The sequence below is a fragment of the Ambystoma mexicanum genome, chromosome 8 (assembly GCF_040938575.1).
Source record: "Ambystoma mexicanum isolate Mex_15411 chromosome 8, UKY_AmexF1_1, whole genome shotgun sequence".
NCBI classification, from domain to species: Eukaryota; Metazoa; Chordata; class Amphibia; order Caudata; family Ambystomatidae; genus Ambystoma; species Ambystoma mexicanum.
The window spans coordinates 586,581,955-586,598,263 of NC_090929.1; the positions used below are offsets into that span (position 1 = coordinate 586,581,955).

The 16,309-nt window shown below is 51.7% G+C and overlaps 1 protein-coding gene across 1 annotated transcript in view; it reads right to left on the reverse strand.

The window, feature by feature from the left end:
- ICMT (isoprenylcysteine carboxyl methyltransferase) overlaps positions 1-16,309 on the reverse strand; it is a 196,104-nt gene that overhangs the window by 16,143 nt on the left and 163,652 nt on the right. The gene's annotated exons all lie outside the window — the stretch shown is intronic.

Sequence of the window (16,309 nt, forward strand, 5' to 3'; positions counted from 1 at the left end):
GGCTAAAGTGCCTGCTGCAGATGCGGTATCGATCACCCCTCTTGTCCGCAAAGACTTCTAGGACTCTACTTTCTAGCTCAGAGGCTGGATATCCGCAATATCGGACCCATTCTCTTATCTGATCTATTGTCTTAGGGAAAACATGCATTATAGTATCTTCAGATTTGTTATGGGTCTTCGAAGGGCAACCGCCAATGGAACAGGCAGGCATTATGGAAAGTTCTGAAAAGTAAAGATCAACAATTCTCTATGAATACCAATGTGTTAAAACATTAAATGACACATAAAAGGTTCAATGCAAGGTCCGTTTTGGTTCTTGGAACTATACACGTTATTCACATGCGGATAAGTATTTCAATAACTTTAAAAAAATAGAAAAAGTAATTTGACTAAACTCAGAACATGTGACTAGTTCCTTGCATGTACTGTCGTGAACGAAAAGAAAACATGGATGCAATTTGATGACTACTAGCAAATAGATATAAATTAAAAAATTGGACGCAAAATGATTATGGTACATGGACTTACCTTGACGAACAAACAGTTAGATGCAGGGATCAGAGTAGTTTCTTGTCGTAGAACAGGGAGCAGTTCACAGGTTGCAAACTGACGAGTTTGCTCAAAGTGGTCACGGAAGTTCACAGAGACGAAGAGCAGATAACCAGCACCTTCACGGGTTGACTAGCAAAGCGCAAAGAAGTTCTCATTAGAAATATGAAGTGGGTTATAAAGAATTCGAAACAGGGGTGTGTTTGTGAATGAATGACGTGTATATGTCGTGGCATTATGCGGATTGCAGGGGGGCGTCCAGCGTGAGGGGGGATGCTTGGCAGGAGACACGGGGTTTGGAGGTAGACATGGGAACAACAACCCATGCTCTATAGACCACTTTGAAGTGTACATGGTCTTTGGCACCTCTTGGCCTTTATCGCTCCCTGACAGCTCCACTTGCCAGCAGCGCAAGTACCCTTGTGCGAACACCCTTTCATAGGGCGGGGGTGGATCGGGGCGGTGGTCGTGCAGACAAGACCCGTGAAGACTCGTGAATGGAGACACACTTATGTGGATTGCAGGGGAGCGTCCAGCGTGAGGGGGGATGCTTGGCAGGAGACACGGGGTCTGGAGGTAGACATGGGAACAACAACCCATGCTCTATAGACCACTTTGAAGTGTACATGGTCTTTGGCACCTCTTGGCCTTTATCGCTCCCTGACAGCTCCACTTGCCAGCAGCGCAAGTACCCTGGTGCGAACTGCCTTTCATAGGGCGGGGGGTGGATCGGGGCGGTGGTCGTGCAGACAAGACCCGTTTGCCGCAGGGCCTCACCAAGGAGAGGCCATCTAACTGAATGTAAGAGGATGGCTGCAGGATCTACTACATGGAAGGCAGGGGGGTGAGTTTATAAATACCTCACCCTCCCAGGAGAATATATGGGGGTCATCTCTGTACCCGGTGCCCAAAAAGAGGATTTATTATGATCAACCATATTTATTATTTACCTATAACCATGTTTTGTATCAATAAAATCCAACAGCTTTTTATTGCCAACGCTTGATGCCAACCCACAAAATAATATATGTATGACTGCTGCATATATGGGTTCAACGGTTATGTGGATTGAAGGTGTGCGGCCAGCGTGAGGGAGGATGCTGGCCGGAGACATGTGGTGTGACAAGACAAGGCACTGGAAGGCTATTCAACGGAGACACACTAGATTCATTTAAAAAATCAAAACAACCATTGTTAAAATATATGTTGGGCTTTATTTTAGATTTTAATTAAACATAAATAATAAACATTACACATTGTAAAGTTGAGGTTGCAGCACATCGAGGGAAAATCCGCGGTATTGTCCACTGTCACTGGGGAAATGTTGTCTAATGGCAAGTACCGCACAGGCAGGTATTACTCTCCGAACGCGGTGTCCGAGCCTCCCGTGAAGCCACCAAGTGAAGCAACGATAGGCCACCAGCCTGTACCACCTGTGAAAAAAAAAAGATGCAAACTGTATTAAACTGACAAAACTTTCTTATCAATGTCGATTCAGGTAACACGTCATTTTTCTTAGAAAAAAATTATATCTAGAAAATGCACTATATGGAACCAATTTACATGCGTTCGAATGATATGTAAATGTAATTTTATATGTGGGAGACGACCATGAAATAGTAGTGGCATCACTGACATCACAAACAGAGTATACTTACTCGGATTACGCGGACGAACAGTGCCACGAAGTTCGTGCATAAGCACCATCATCATCCTCAACACGGTCCGTGAGAGGCAGGCTTCCCTGAACTCTGGCAGCTCGGTGATGCATTGCGGACTTTGCTCGCCTTCCTGCAGACTTTGCTCGCTTTCCGAAATGTAGGCCAAGCACCTGGAATTTTCACGGCAGCAGCAGTTCTCCTCCTCAGTTGGCATTAGCTCGCACCGATTGCACGTGCACCAGGTGGAGACGCCGTCCATGCGACATGGTCCAGGCTCTTCATCCGTTGACTGGTCCTCCCAACTGCCGTCCGAATCCCCATCGTTTTCGCGTGCTTGCCTTTCCAGTAGTTCCTCCTCGGTGTACTCGGGCTCGTACATATACGGCATTATTGTGGCCATTGTGCGGTAAAGATAGTAAAATAATTTACAGAGATGGTACAGGTGTTCACACGGGCTACAAGCGGCGAAGGTAGCTGACCAGAGCACTGAAACGAGTCACAGAATACTCAAAGTAACACAGAGAGAGGAATGGAATCGAAAATCTGCTGCTGTGTGTTGTGAAACGGTCTGTTTATACTTATTGGGGAAAGAGGCGTCCTGCCATTTCCATGGCAACACGTCAATAGCTGAGGCGCAGCGATTGTTGACACGAGACGTGCTTGAAATGGGCAGTACGCGTCTGCTGATGTCAAGCTCAGGGGCGGGGGATTTGATTTAGTGCCGCAAAGGCAGGTGAGCCAGGTCGATGGGGCGAAATGATAGGATTATCACAAAATGGAGGCTGATTTCGAGTGCGATAATGGGCGAAAAGTCGGGTAAGGTCCATAGGAAAGTTTCCTACGATCTACCGATTTATGCTTACAAACACATGGCCGACCCGTAGGGACAATAAAAAAAAAGTCCTGGAACTATCCTTTAAAAGGCGAGGTACTTGGGACTACAGGCATTGTTGACCACTCCAAGAAATAGCTGAATAAGAAATTGTGAAGAGAAGCCTGCTGAAACCTCCTGGACCTCAGTGCCTGTGAAGCCCTGCTGTTGTGCTTACCTCCTTTTTCGCATCGACAGACTGTCAGGACGAAACGTCGTCTCCCCTTAGGCTGGTGGGACCAACTAGCCCTGGGACGATTTCCACTACTTTAGTGCAATGGCTGACTTGCTGTGCCTCGCCAGTGCTGCAGAAGCCCAATGCCAGGGGTCAAGTGTCCATTATCGAGCGCAACGTCTTCCGCGGAACCAATCCTGCCAAAAGCTCCAGGAGCCTCCAAAGGAGACTCCAGAAGCAGGAAATCCCTTCACCAGAGGCCCGTCACCAGTCCCCTCACCAGAGTCCAGGGCCGAGTGAGGAAGGAAAGTCCAACCGGGGATATTCGTTCTGCATCAATGCGGTTTGCAAGGCGCTGAAACCATGAAGAGCCACCGAATCCAAGAAACACTGCAGCTGATCTAGTCAGACGTCCTCCCTCTTGTCCCCACGATTGAGGATCAGGAACAAGGGTCTGCTTGACTGAAGCAAGGAGGAATTCAGCTGGAACACTTTCTTCAAACTAGGAGGTACTGTGGGGGATTGACCATTGCCAGAAGTCATGCTTTCTCACTTGAGAAGTGCACTGGCTTACCTTTGTGAGTTTATTTCAACTCCCCTTGCACAGGCCTAATAGCTTGTGTTCCTTTAGTGATCTTTTTGAATCGGACTTTGTGAAAGACTTTATCCAAGAAGTGCATCAGAACTATCGACTTGGTCCAATTGACTTTGGCTGTCGTGGCTCCTTAAATGCACCCTTCCAATCTACTGACTTTGGCATTGCTTGTCCCTTCATAGGTTGTAATTTGAACACTTTTACTGCAGGGCTAGGCTTATCCAGATTTCATTTGAGGATTCAAACTGTCTTCTTGTTAAAAGAAAGTATGTGTTAACATTGCTATTTCAGTAACCCTTTCTTCCTGAAACCACGAGTCTAAAAATTATATTGGTGTTTATGATAAATGCAATACTGCCCTTGTTATTAAAGTCACTTCAGAGTGTAGAAGGAACAAGTTACTTACCTGTAACTGCTGTTCTCCAGCATGGGTCTGGCATGGAGTCACATGCTCATGAATATTCCCCGTCAGGCCGGGAAACCTCGGTATAGAAAAAAAAAAATCAGCATCAGTTTCGTTTCTGATCTGTCTTTCTTAGTAGTAAGCAATCACTGGTCTCTGGGTCATACTGTCCCCAGCCAATGACTGCCCTCCCCCTAAGCCTCGCCTCTGGCAGCCATCCTCAGATTTGGTAGCACGTAAAGTGGCAGTAGGACCAAGTGAAGAGCCGCAGAGGGGTAGGCAGGAGGGTTCGCATGTGAATCCATGCCAGACCCATGCTGGAGAACAGTTGCAGGTAAGTAACTTGTTCCTTCTCCAGCATGGGGTCTGGCATGGATTCACATGCTCATGAATAAGAATACATAGCAGTACACACATGCACAACCACGGGAGGTGGCAACAGGCTCAACATTAAGCAATACAACAACTCAACATTAAGCATCTCTTACCTCCTCACCAGGCTCACCTTAAGCGAACAGGTTGCGCAGCACTGCTTGGCCGACCCTGGACTCCTCCCTGGAGTCCCGATCAACGCAGTAGAATCTTGTGAAGGTGTGCGTCGACCTCCACGTCGCAGCCCTGCAGATGTCCAGCAGGGGCACACCAGACAGGAACGCCAAGGTAGCAGCGATCGCTCTGGTCGAATGGGCTCTCGGACGGCCGGGCAGCGGTCAGTTTGCCAACCGGTGACAGTGCATGATGCAGCCAGAGAGCCATCTGGAAATGGAAGTCGTCGAGAGAGCCTTCCCTTGATTCACAGTCCCAAAGTTCACAAACAGCTGTGATGTCTTCCGAAAACTCTTTGTGCGGTCCACGTAGAACTTCAGCGCTCTAGTTACGTCCAGCGAGTGCAGTGTCCTTTCAGCCGGCGACGAAGGAGACGGGAAGAAAACTGGTAACACCAAGGGTTTGTTGAGGTGGAAGTCCGACGGCACCTTGGGCATGAAGGAGGGGTGCGTCCTCAGCACCACCCTCGTGTCGTGAAACGTCAAGTATGGAGGCTTGCAAGATAGGGCCTGGATCTCTCCCATTCGTCGTGCGGAGGTAATGGCCACGAGAAACGCTGTCTTCCACGACAGAAACTTCAACGGTGCCGAAAGCATAGGCTCAAATGGGGCCCCCATGAGCCTGGTCAGCACCACGTTGAGCTCCCACGCCGGGGCAGGGGCCTTCACTGGCGGGAATGATCGGAACAATCCTTTCATAAATTCCTTCACCAGTCGATGAGACCACAAGGACGCCCGACCCATAGTTCTGTTGTATCATGAGATGGCGGCCAGATGCATCTTGATGGAAGCATGAGCTAGTCCAGCCTTGGCCAATGACAGTAGATACGGCAATACTCGAGCGGCCGTAATCCGCAGAGGGTTAATCTTCTGTGCACGGCACCAGACAAAGAACCTCTTCCATTTATGTCCGTAGCACATAAGAGTTGAGGACGCCCTGGCCTTTGCAAGAACCTCTCTGCAGTCAGCCGGGATGTCGTACCCTCCAAACTCTAGTGCTGCAGGAGCCAGGCCTGCAAGTTCAGCGACTCCGGGTTGTGGTGAAGAATGGTGCCTCCTTCTCTGGAGAGAAGAACTGCGTCTGTCGGCAGCTTGACTGGTGTGGACGTTGACAAGTCAAGAAGGCCCGGGAACCAGATCTGTCTAGGCCACGCCGGTGCGACGAGGATCATCCTGCACCGGGACCTCTTGAGCTGGTCGATGAGTCGGAGCAGCAACGGCAGCGGAGGGAACGCATAAACAAATAGGCCGTCCCAGGGGAACGAGAAAGCATCGCCCATGCTCCTCGGCTGGGGGAACCTGCTGGCGAACCTCTGGCACTTGGAATTTGTCGCCGTCGCGAAGAGATCGATTTGGGTTTCGCCCCATCGTCGGAAGAGTCGATCCACTTGATCCCGGCTTAGTTCCCACTCGTGGCACGAGCGCAGCTCTCTGCTGAGTGAGTCAGCGATCGTGTTTTTTATTCCTGCTAGATGAAGAGGCACCAGAAACATCCCTTGGGCGACGGCCCAATGCCACAGATCCTGGGCTTCCTTGGATAGGGCAGGGGATCTGGTTCCGCCCTGCTTCCGGATGTAGAACATTGTGGTGGTGTTGTCGGTGAAGATCCTCACCACATTGCCCTTGAGGGACGGAAGAAAAGATTTGAGGGCCCAGAACACTGCGCGGAGCTCCAAGATGTTGATGTGGACTGACTTGACCTCCGGGAGCCAAAGGCCTCTCGCGTGAAGCTCTCCGGAGTGCGCTCCCCAACCTTCCAGGGAGGCATCCGTCGTCACCTGGTGAGCTGGGGTCTGAAAGTCTGTGCCCGCCGACAGATGAGAGCAGGTACCCCACCACCGGATCAGCTGACGGAACGTCTCGTTGAGGGATCCTGTCTTCGAAGCTGCCCGTCGACTGGACCCAGCGGGCGTCGAGGAACTCTTGTAAGGGGCCCATCCGAAGCCTGCAAAGGCGCACCAGATAAATGCAGGAGGACATCATCCCGAGGAGGGACTTGATAGATCTTACCCTGGCCATGTCCGTGGCCAGCAGACGCTGCACCTTGCCCAGAATGGTCCTGGTCCTTTCCTCCGACGGCGAGGCCAGCCGCGCCACTGTGTCGAGCTTGGCTCCCAGAAACAGGGCGACTTGCGACGGAACCAGGTGGGATTTTGGAAAGTTGATGGAGAATCCCAGGTCCGTGAGCAGCTGGACAGTCTTCGCAGTGTGCTCCACGGCGAGCTCCCTTGTCCTTACCCGGATGAGCCAGTCGTCCAGGTAGGGGTAGACGTGGATCCCCTGTAGGCGCAGCCGCGCCGCCACCAGTGCAAGGCACTTGGTGAACACCCTGGGTGCCGACTTCAATCCGAACGGGAGGGCCTTGAACTGGTAGTGCCGCCCTTGGACCACGAACCTGAGGAACCTTTGGTGTCTTTTTAGAATGGGGATGTGGAAGTACGCATCCTCCAAGTCCAACGACGACAGGAAATCGCCCTCCTCCAGCTGTCCCAGCACGTGCCTTGATGTACTTGTTCAGTCGTCGCAGGTCCAGGATGGGGCGCCATCATCCTGTCTTCTTTTTTACGAGGAAGTACCTTGAGTAAACTCCGGAGCCCCGAAGCCTCTTTGGGACGAGCTCGATGGCACCCTTCTTGAGCATCGCCCTTACTTCCAACAGTAGTTGAGGGACGTGATTTTCCTTCCTGGCCACGGGTGGAACGCGAGGGCACTTCTGAAACTAGAGGGCGTGCCCTTGGGCCAGGGCGTCCAGCACCCAACGGTCGGTTGAGATGGACTCCCACACGCTGACGAACCCCGCCAGCCGGCCTCCCACCGGGGTGCTTCTGCGGGGGCACGACCCCACGGTCGGTTCAATCTTGTAGGCCGCCTTGCCTCCTTGACCTCCCTGTCGACGACGACGGGCACCACCTGACTTGCCGCGTCCCCTGTAGGCTTCCTGGGACAAAGATCTTGCTGCTTGCCGGTACGTGGAGGAGCCACTGCCGGATCCCTTGGAGGCACCTTGTCTGCCTCCAGAGCTCCGAAAGGACTGCCGTCCCTGTTGGAGCACTCCCAGTGCCCGGGAAGTCTGTCTGTCTTGATGGCCTGAAGGGACTCATCAACCGCCTTCCCAAACAGGTTGTTCCCATCGAAGGGCATGTCCAAAACCTTAGTTTGTACGTCCTGGCGTAAATCTGTCGCCTTGAGCCATCCTCGTCGTCTCAGGCAAACGCCGTTGCCCAACCGACGGAAACCGGTGTCGGCGATGTCCGTTGCCACCGTGATGCCATGGTCCGAAGAAATCGCACCTTCCTGTAGGATTTCAAAGGCCTCAGCCCTTTTGGCATCCGGAAGGAAGTCCAACAGAGGGGCGATTTTGAACCACAACTCCCTGTCGTAGCGGGCTACGATAGCCAGGGCGTTGGCCGCCTTGATAGTCGTCGCTGCGGATGAGATGACCCGCCGTCCCATCATGTCCAGCTTCCTGCCCTCGCCGTCCGGCGGGGAAGTTGATGTCGAGGCCGATGCCCCCCCAGCTTTCTTCTTTGCCGCTGCCGAGACGACCGAATCCGGGGTGGTTGCGCCCAAAGGCACAAGGGGGCAGCGTCGGGAACCCGGTACTTCTTCTCGTACCGGTCCCTCTTTGCCGGCGCCGTGGCAGGGTTCTTGAGGAGGGCGAGCCCCTCATCCCAGATGTCATCAAGAAGTGGTACGGCGAGGACCGTCTTCCTTTTAGCCTCGCGCCGTTGGTAAAGGAACCCTTTGTTCTTCTCTTCTGGGCAGAGCTGGAAGAGCTCAGATGTCCTGGAAATCATGGCATGAAAGGATCCAATCTCGTCAGGCAGGGACGCCCGAGCAGGGGGCGACGGGGGACACGTCCTGTCGTAGCCGTGTCCGTGCCTGTATCATCCCCGTGGGTAGTAGACCGGGGGGAAGGCAGAGCAGGCTGCAGAGGTGGGAGAGGTGGCGTAGGATGTGTCGTCATCCTCTTATGCGGTGGACTTTCCGAAGGTCCCGGCTCCGGTTCCCCCATCGGGGGGAGGGGCAACCTTGTCCTTTTCTCCGAGCATAAGGACTGAATCGCTGACAAAATGGCCGCCGAAGTGTCCTGGGGCGCTGGAAACGACAGGCGTGAGGGCTCTTGAGGAACCTCGTCGGCGACACCGTCGCTCTCGTCGTCTCCCTCGTCGGGATCCCTCCCGATGGGCTGGGCCTCTTCCACGACTTCGATGAGCTCTTCTTCAGAGGTCGTGTCCGTATCCACGATGGCCACCTGCCCCTCCCCCACCTTTTCCAACAAGGACTTTGTGGGGGTCTTCTCAATGGGCCTGAAAGATGACTCCCTCCGCGGTGGCAGGGAGACTCTGGGTCCTGAGGTCGCCTCCACTGGCGTAGCCTCCACAGGCTGAGCCAGGGCCGCTGCGACATCCTCAATCGAGGTCTTAGCAGGGTGAATTAAGGCCACTGTCACCTTCTGTACGCCTGGGGCCTTCACCTGGGGGGGGTCTCACACCCCCTCTGCTGGAATCTTCGAGATCGACCGGGGCCTCTCCAGAAGCTTTGCCGGGTTCTCGGACTTCATCTTACCCGACCCAAAGCGTTGGCTCCTGGTTGATGGCGCCGGGGAGGATGCGCCCTGCCTGGCAGCCAAGGAGCCCGACCGTTCGGCGCTCCGGGTGCCCGCAGACTCGCGGTGCTTGGCCTTTTGTTAGACCCCCGTCGCCGGGGCACCCTCACAGGACTTCGAAGACCGCTCAGACTTCTTTTTCTTCTTCTCGCCTGACGGGCTCTTCCCTTCCAGCCAGTTGGCAAGACGGAGGTGGAGATCCTTCATGGTCCCCTCCGACATGTTCCCACAAAACGCACAGTCCTTCTCCGTGTGCGTCTTGTCCTCATGGAGACAGAGGCATAACGAATGCTCGTCCTCCTTGAAAACATTCTGAAGCTGGCATCCAGGGCAGGTCCTGAACAGCTTCCCGGGCGTCGCGCTTCCTTTCTCCTGGGCCATGTCCGGGGTAGGCCTCAGAACTTCTGGAATCCTCCAAAAGTGCAACTTGACGAAATCTTCACCCTTGAGGGGCGTAGAAAACTCTGAAACGGATCCCCGTTGATCGGATGTAGAAACGGTGGAGCTTGAGGCTCTATTTAAACGAAAAATGAGAAAAATCTCCTGAAAAAGCGCGAAAACGCAGCAAAAGCTCGAGAGCTACAGCACGAGGACACCCAACACTTGAACGTGCGGTAAAAATCTGAGGATGGCTGCCAGAGGCGGGGCTTAGGGAGAGGGCAGTCATTGGCTGGGGGCAGTATGACCCAGAGACCAGTGATTGGTTACTAAGAAAGAGATCAGAAACGAAACTGATACTGATTTTTTTCTATACCGAGGATTCCCGGCCTGACGACGGGGAATATTCATGAGCATGTGAATCCATGCCAGACCCCATGCTGGAGAAATTCACCAACTTTATTGACTTTGTAAAGCGATTCCAAAGTTTGTTCGAGGTTAGGCAAGAATTGATGTGGTAACCCTGTGGGAGACTACACAACACTTGTCCTCTCGGTATTAGGTAACCCATCTTTTGGTAAAGGTCTGTATACACAAGTTGGTAGTGTGACTGAGCAGCCAAGCTTCTCTCAAGAGAGGTAAATTTGAGCTGTTGAGCTGTAGCAATGAAAAACAAATACAAGTAGCCAAGTAATACTTCTACTCAAGGTTAGTAGTTTTTAAATAAGAATTCTTTAAAAAGGGCAATATATGTAACAATCAAATCAAATATACGTTAAAATACTGTTCAAGAATCAACACAAAGCTAGTAGATACTCCTGCTTCTTGCACACTTCCCACACCCTGAGGTGACTCCACTAACTAGGACATTAATGGCATTTATATATCACTAGTACACTTTATAGATCCTGAGGTTTGTAGAAAGGAAAGGTTAAAGGAAGGAAAAAAGGTTAAACAGGTTCTCAGAGCATGTGAGCACATTAAATATTCCAATGAAGTCTAGATAAAAACCTCTCTCAGCAATCATAGTTAAAAACCAAGTTATCACCTATGAGGGACAGTAAGTATCAAAGTCAAATGGGCTAGAAGAGTCTGCAGGGAGCCAGGACAGCCAAAGTCAATTGGAGCACAGTCTATAGAGCTGAGGCACTTCTTAGATAGCAAAGTCTTGCACATAGAGGGTTTGCTGAAGAAAAATCACTGAAGGGTAGAGCCGAGTACAACTCTAGCAAAGCAACTACTGCAACGCTCAACTGAGAAGAGTAAAGCTACAGACCATGAGGTAAGTACCCCAAGTCAGAACAGTTCCTTAGGTTAGAAGAAGAGTGGTCCAGCTGCCTTCCGTCTGGTTGCAGTGATGCAGATCCTGGGTTCCTGGGCCTCAGTCTTGTGGAAAAGAGTGAGGAGTCTGTAGGACTCCTGCACAATAATTCGAATGTCGGCGTCGGGCTCTTTTCAGGTCAGCGGCACTTTGTGGTTTCAGCACGCGGTAAACAGCACCACCGCAGATCCTGGATACCGGTTGGGCTTCCTTCACTCCTTGAGTCCTGCACTGTGGTGAGGGGACTCTAGCTCTGGTCATCCTGCTTCTGGAGGGACCTTCGGAGACTACTGGAGCTTCTGGCCAGATCACAGACTGTGGCACAATGGTAGGAAAATTAAACCACTGCCACAAGTAGTGAGGCTAACATATATAATGTTACATGAGTACGTAGGATAAGGGGCTACTAAGTAACTCCCCCTCCGCCACCAGCACTCCGAATAAGATTGTGTGTGCTGGACCCACAGAGACAAGGCTGTGAACAGTAGTTCACACAAGGAACGGTATTTAAACCTCATGATAAATCTAAAGGATTTCTCTGTGACACTGCACTGACGGTGCCGCGTGTCACCAAACAAAATGTAGATACATATGGAGTTTGTCAGACTCCAAAAACAAAAAAACAATCCAAATCAGGTGAAAACACATGAGAATGAGAAAAAGGGCTCACTTACTCCAGGGATAAAGTTAAAAAGTCCTATAGTCAAGCAAAAGAGCTGGGGGTCTCAAAGGTTGAAGGGCATTAGCACAGAAGAAGTTACTTACCAACTGGTAACATTCTTTCGACTGGATGTTCCTACAACGTATTCCACATCTTTGACATGAAATGTCCACAGCTGTGCACTTCGGAAACTTTTTCAGCAGAGGGCGTCCTGCGTCAATGACGTCTGGTCAATGTCCCTCGAAGGTCTCAGTCAAGGGTGACTTCCCAGGATTGTATAAATAGGACGCACGGCGCCCGTAGCCCCTGTTCCCCCAGAACGTGTGGCACCAGTCTCATGCCTGCTTGACTGCACTTCGCGTTGTGGAAACGGAAGCTGCAATCGCATAGGAAATTCTCCTGAGGGGCAGGCTGGGAGGGTGATGTGGAATACGTTGGCGCAACATCCAGTCGAGTGAACATTACCAGTTAAGTAACTTGTTCTTCGAATGGATTGTGTCCTCCAACGTATTCCACATCTTTGACAGACTCCCAAAGCAGTACCAGTAATGGAGGAGGGAAAAGAATTTAGAGTACCCAATCAATCAGATTGCGGAATAAAGAACCGCCTTCCCAAAGGCCATATCCTGACCATGGATCGTATCCAGGGAATAATGTTCAACAAAGGTGTGGATTGAAGCCCATGTAGCGGCATCAAATATTCCTAATATGAACACCCCGCTGAAGGGCGGTGGAAGTAGCCTCGCCCCTAGCGGAATTGAGCTCTCAACTCTTCAGGAGGGTCTTTACCTGCCAATCGGTAACACTCTGCAATGTTAAGGATAATCCACCTGGACAAGGTCTGTTTGCTAACAGCCTGGCCCAATCGGTGTCCAGCATATCCTACAAAGAGTTGATCGTCCGCTCTGACACTGTACATCCTAGAAATGTAAAAGCTCAGAGCTCTCCTAGGATCCAACCAATGGAGTCACTCCTCTTCCTTACAAGGATGAGGAGGAGGGTAGAAAGATGGAAGAACCACCTTTTGACTCAAATGATATTCAGAAACTACCTGAGGTAGAAAAGAGGGACGTACTCTCAGAACAACCCTGTCCTTGTGAAACACAGTAAAGGGTGGCTTAGATGAAAGTGCCTGCAATTCAGTAATCTCAACGGACAAGAGTGCAAAGGTTCAAACGGAGCACCCATGAGAAATGTCAAAACCAAATTCAAATCCCAAACCGGCATCTGGAAAGGGGACAGCAGGAATACATTAATCAGTCCTTTAAGAAACTGGGAAATCAAAGGAATCTTAAAGTAAGAACATTCTTCAGACGAGCGCTTAAAGATGGATAGCGCCGCCAAGTAACCTTTAATGGTACCCACTTGAAGGCCTGTGTGGGCAAAAGAAAGTAGGAAGGACAAACCATAGTAATGGAGCACTAAAAACGATCTTTGTGATCTCTGCACCAGTCGCAGAACTTACACCAACGGTACAGGGATTTGGTTGCAGGCCGCCTGGCCGAAAGCAAAACAAAAATGTGATAGCTGGAAGGTTTTGAATTAATCAACCACGGCCAAAGCTCTGGGTTACCCTCCAGACCATCGTTTTTCAGCCTGCCAAGCCATTTCAGAAGGGGAAAAACCATATGCAAATCAGGCTTGGTCCTACCCCATAAGGGGCAGTCCAGCCCGAACTGCTAGGTCACATCCCTTCTGGCCGAAAGCAACACCTCCATCATGTCATCTGGGAGGTCCCAATCCTTATACCACAACCTTTCAGATACCAAGCGTGAAGGTTGAGAGTCTCGACCTCTGGATGGAGAACCCGACCTCCCCCTCCTCCCCCCAACACTCCCCACTCCCCCAACGGCTGCTGCCGCATTTTCGTCTCCGGACAGATATTTCCTGCTGGATGGTCCAGAACCAGAGCTGCATTGCCTCTCTGCACAAAGGAAGTGACCCTATCCCCCCCTCCTTTTTGTTGAGGTAATGCATGGCCACTATGTTGTCCGTCATGACCAGGACACTCTTCCCCCCCATACAGAGGGCAGAAAAACGCCTTCAGGGCTAGCCTGATGGCCCTCAGCTCTAACAAATTGTTGTGGAGTCTTGACTCTGACGGAGACCAACGACCGCAGGCGGTCTAGTCGTCGGCATGAGCGCCCCATCCTGTGAGGGAAGAATCCGTCACTACCATCCCCTCCGACCATGGTTGCCAAAACTGTTCCCCCCTCATCAGGTTCCCTTTGTTGGCCCACCACAGAAGATCCCGGGAGACAGAGTGGAATCTGAACAGGATCCCACATCTTGCCGGAGAACTGTGACCACTGCATCTTGATATCCCACTGCAGGGATCTCATCCGCAACCGGGCCTCTGGCACCAGAAAAATGCAGGATGCCATGAGGCCGAGCAACCTTAAGAATTCGAAAGCCGGGAGAATCTGGGCACGTTGAAACTTGTCCACCATCTGCACAATGTGATGAGCCCTTACCTTGGGAGGCGGACACTTCCAAGGACGTGTCTAACAGAGCCCCGATGTACTGGAGCTGTTGGGAAGGTTTCAGATGAGACTTCTTAAAATTCAGGGAGAAGCCCAGCATGTGGAGGGTGCGGCAGCTGACACCGAGATGATTCAGCACTAGCTCGGGAGAGCGTGCCTGGATCAGCCAGTCGTAGGGGTAGACTTGAACCCCCCCCAAAGCCCCCTTCGCCTGAGGTACGCTGCCACCATGGCCATTAGCTTGGTGAAGACCCTCGGGGAGGAGGTCAATCCGAACGTCAGGACCCGAAACTGAAAATGCAAGTCGCCAGCCGCAAACCTCAGGTGCTTCCTGTGTGCGGGATGAATCGGAACATGAAAGTAAGCATCCTTGAGGTCCAGAGACCCCAACCAATCACGAAGTTGAAGGGCCTGGAGGACTTGTTCAGGATTGTCACTCTTTCCCCTGTCCTTCCTGAGACGTTTGTTCAACCAATGCAAGTCCATGATGGGTCTCAATCCCCAGTCTTTCTTTGGGATAAAAAAATAAGGGGAATACCATCACTCGTTCCTCTCCGCTACAGGTACCAGTTCTATAGTGCCTTTCTCCAGCAGGGGCAAGATCTCCTGCGCAAGGAGTGGATGCGGAAGCTTCAAAGAGTTTCCCCGGTGGATTGTCGTGAGGCTGCTGAAGGAAGGGAAGGCAGTAGCCGTGGGCTATGATATCCAGAACCCACGCATCTGAAGTAATGGCCCACCACTCTTCGAGATGCTGACAGTCTGCCCCCAAACGGCGAACCATGGGACATGGCCTCATGACTGTTTGGAAGCAGCTGCGGCAGTGCCTGAAGGCAAAGAGGCAGCTGCCCGCGCGGACGAAAAGGCAGAGGTTGACGCACCGCAGCGCTTAAAGACTTTGCCGCAGCTTTTGACGTCTGCAACCTCTCAAAGCTCTCCTCAGCCTTGCTGCCAAACAAATGTGCCATCAAAGGGCATGTTCAGAAGACGGGCCGGCACATCTGGAGCAAACCCGGACTTCCGCAACCATGCAAATCTGCGTATAACTGTGCTCGCAGCAATGGATCGGCTAACGCTGTCGGCCGTATCCAAACCAGACTGAAGGGATTCGCACATGGATTCCTTGCCGTCTTGCACGAGAGCAAGGAACCCACCCCTTTCTTCCCCCTCGGGAATATGCTCAGCCGGCAAAGAAACAATTCCACAGAGTGTGTGAAAACCTTGCCAAAGCACACGTGGAGTTGGCCGATTTCAAGGCCATGCTCCCAGAAGAAAATACCTTCCGGCCCCAACCGTCGAAGCGCTTGTCGTCCGTATCCAGAGGGATGGTAGGGTACACCGCCTACCTCAAGGTGGCCGTACCCGCCTTTACCACCAAACTCTCGGGAGTGGGGTGAGTAGATAAATAGCGCGGGTCGCTAACGGAAGGGTGGCATTTCTTAGTCAAAGATTTATTAACAGCCAGAAGAGATTCCGGCTGCCACCCTTTTCTGAAAGGTAAGATGAAATGATAAAACAGGGACAGAGGACGGACCTTGGTCTAAAATGTCCGTTAGATCATCCTGCACAAAGTCTTCAGGTGGACTGGACCAGCACAGATACTCAGAGCCCCTCACCATGAGCCTCCTGTACGAAGACTCTGCCCCAGACTCAGGTCTACCGAATTCCACTTCCGGAGAAGTGTCCAACACACAGGCATCAACTCCTCCAACTGACTGTCTCCAGAAAAAAGTGGAGCCTCATCAAGCTCATCAAGGGTCCTCAAACTCAGACCTTTCCTCCTCTTCATAAATGTCAGCCAGAGAGAGTTGAAACCGAGGCCTGGTGACAGAAGAGGGCCTGGAGTCCAAAACTGGCACCACAGACTTCGCCGTAGCCTTCCTTGGAGGATCCACGATATTCGGGTACTCCAAAAGGCAAACTGAGAATAAATCCCTGAAGGGGCGAATAGCAACAAAGGCTTTCAACGCAGAGAGCGCCAAACGCTTCAGCGTCGATGGCGCTGTGGCCCGATACGACGGCAAAGAGGTGATGTCCAAATCGGACAGACGCAGAGCAGAA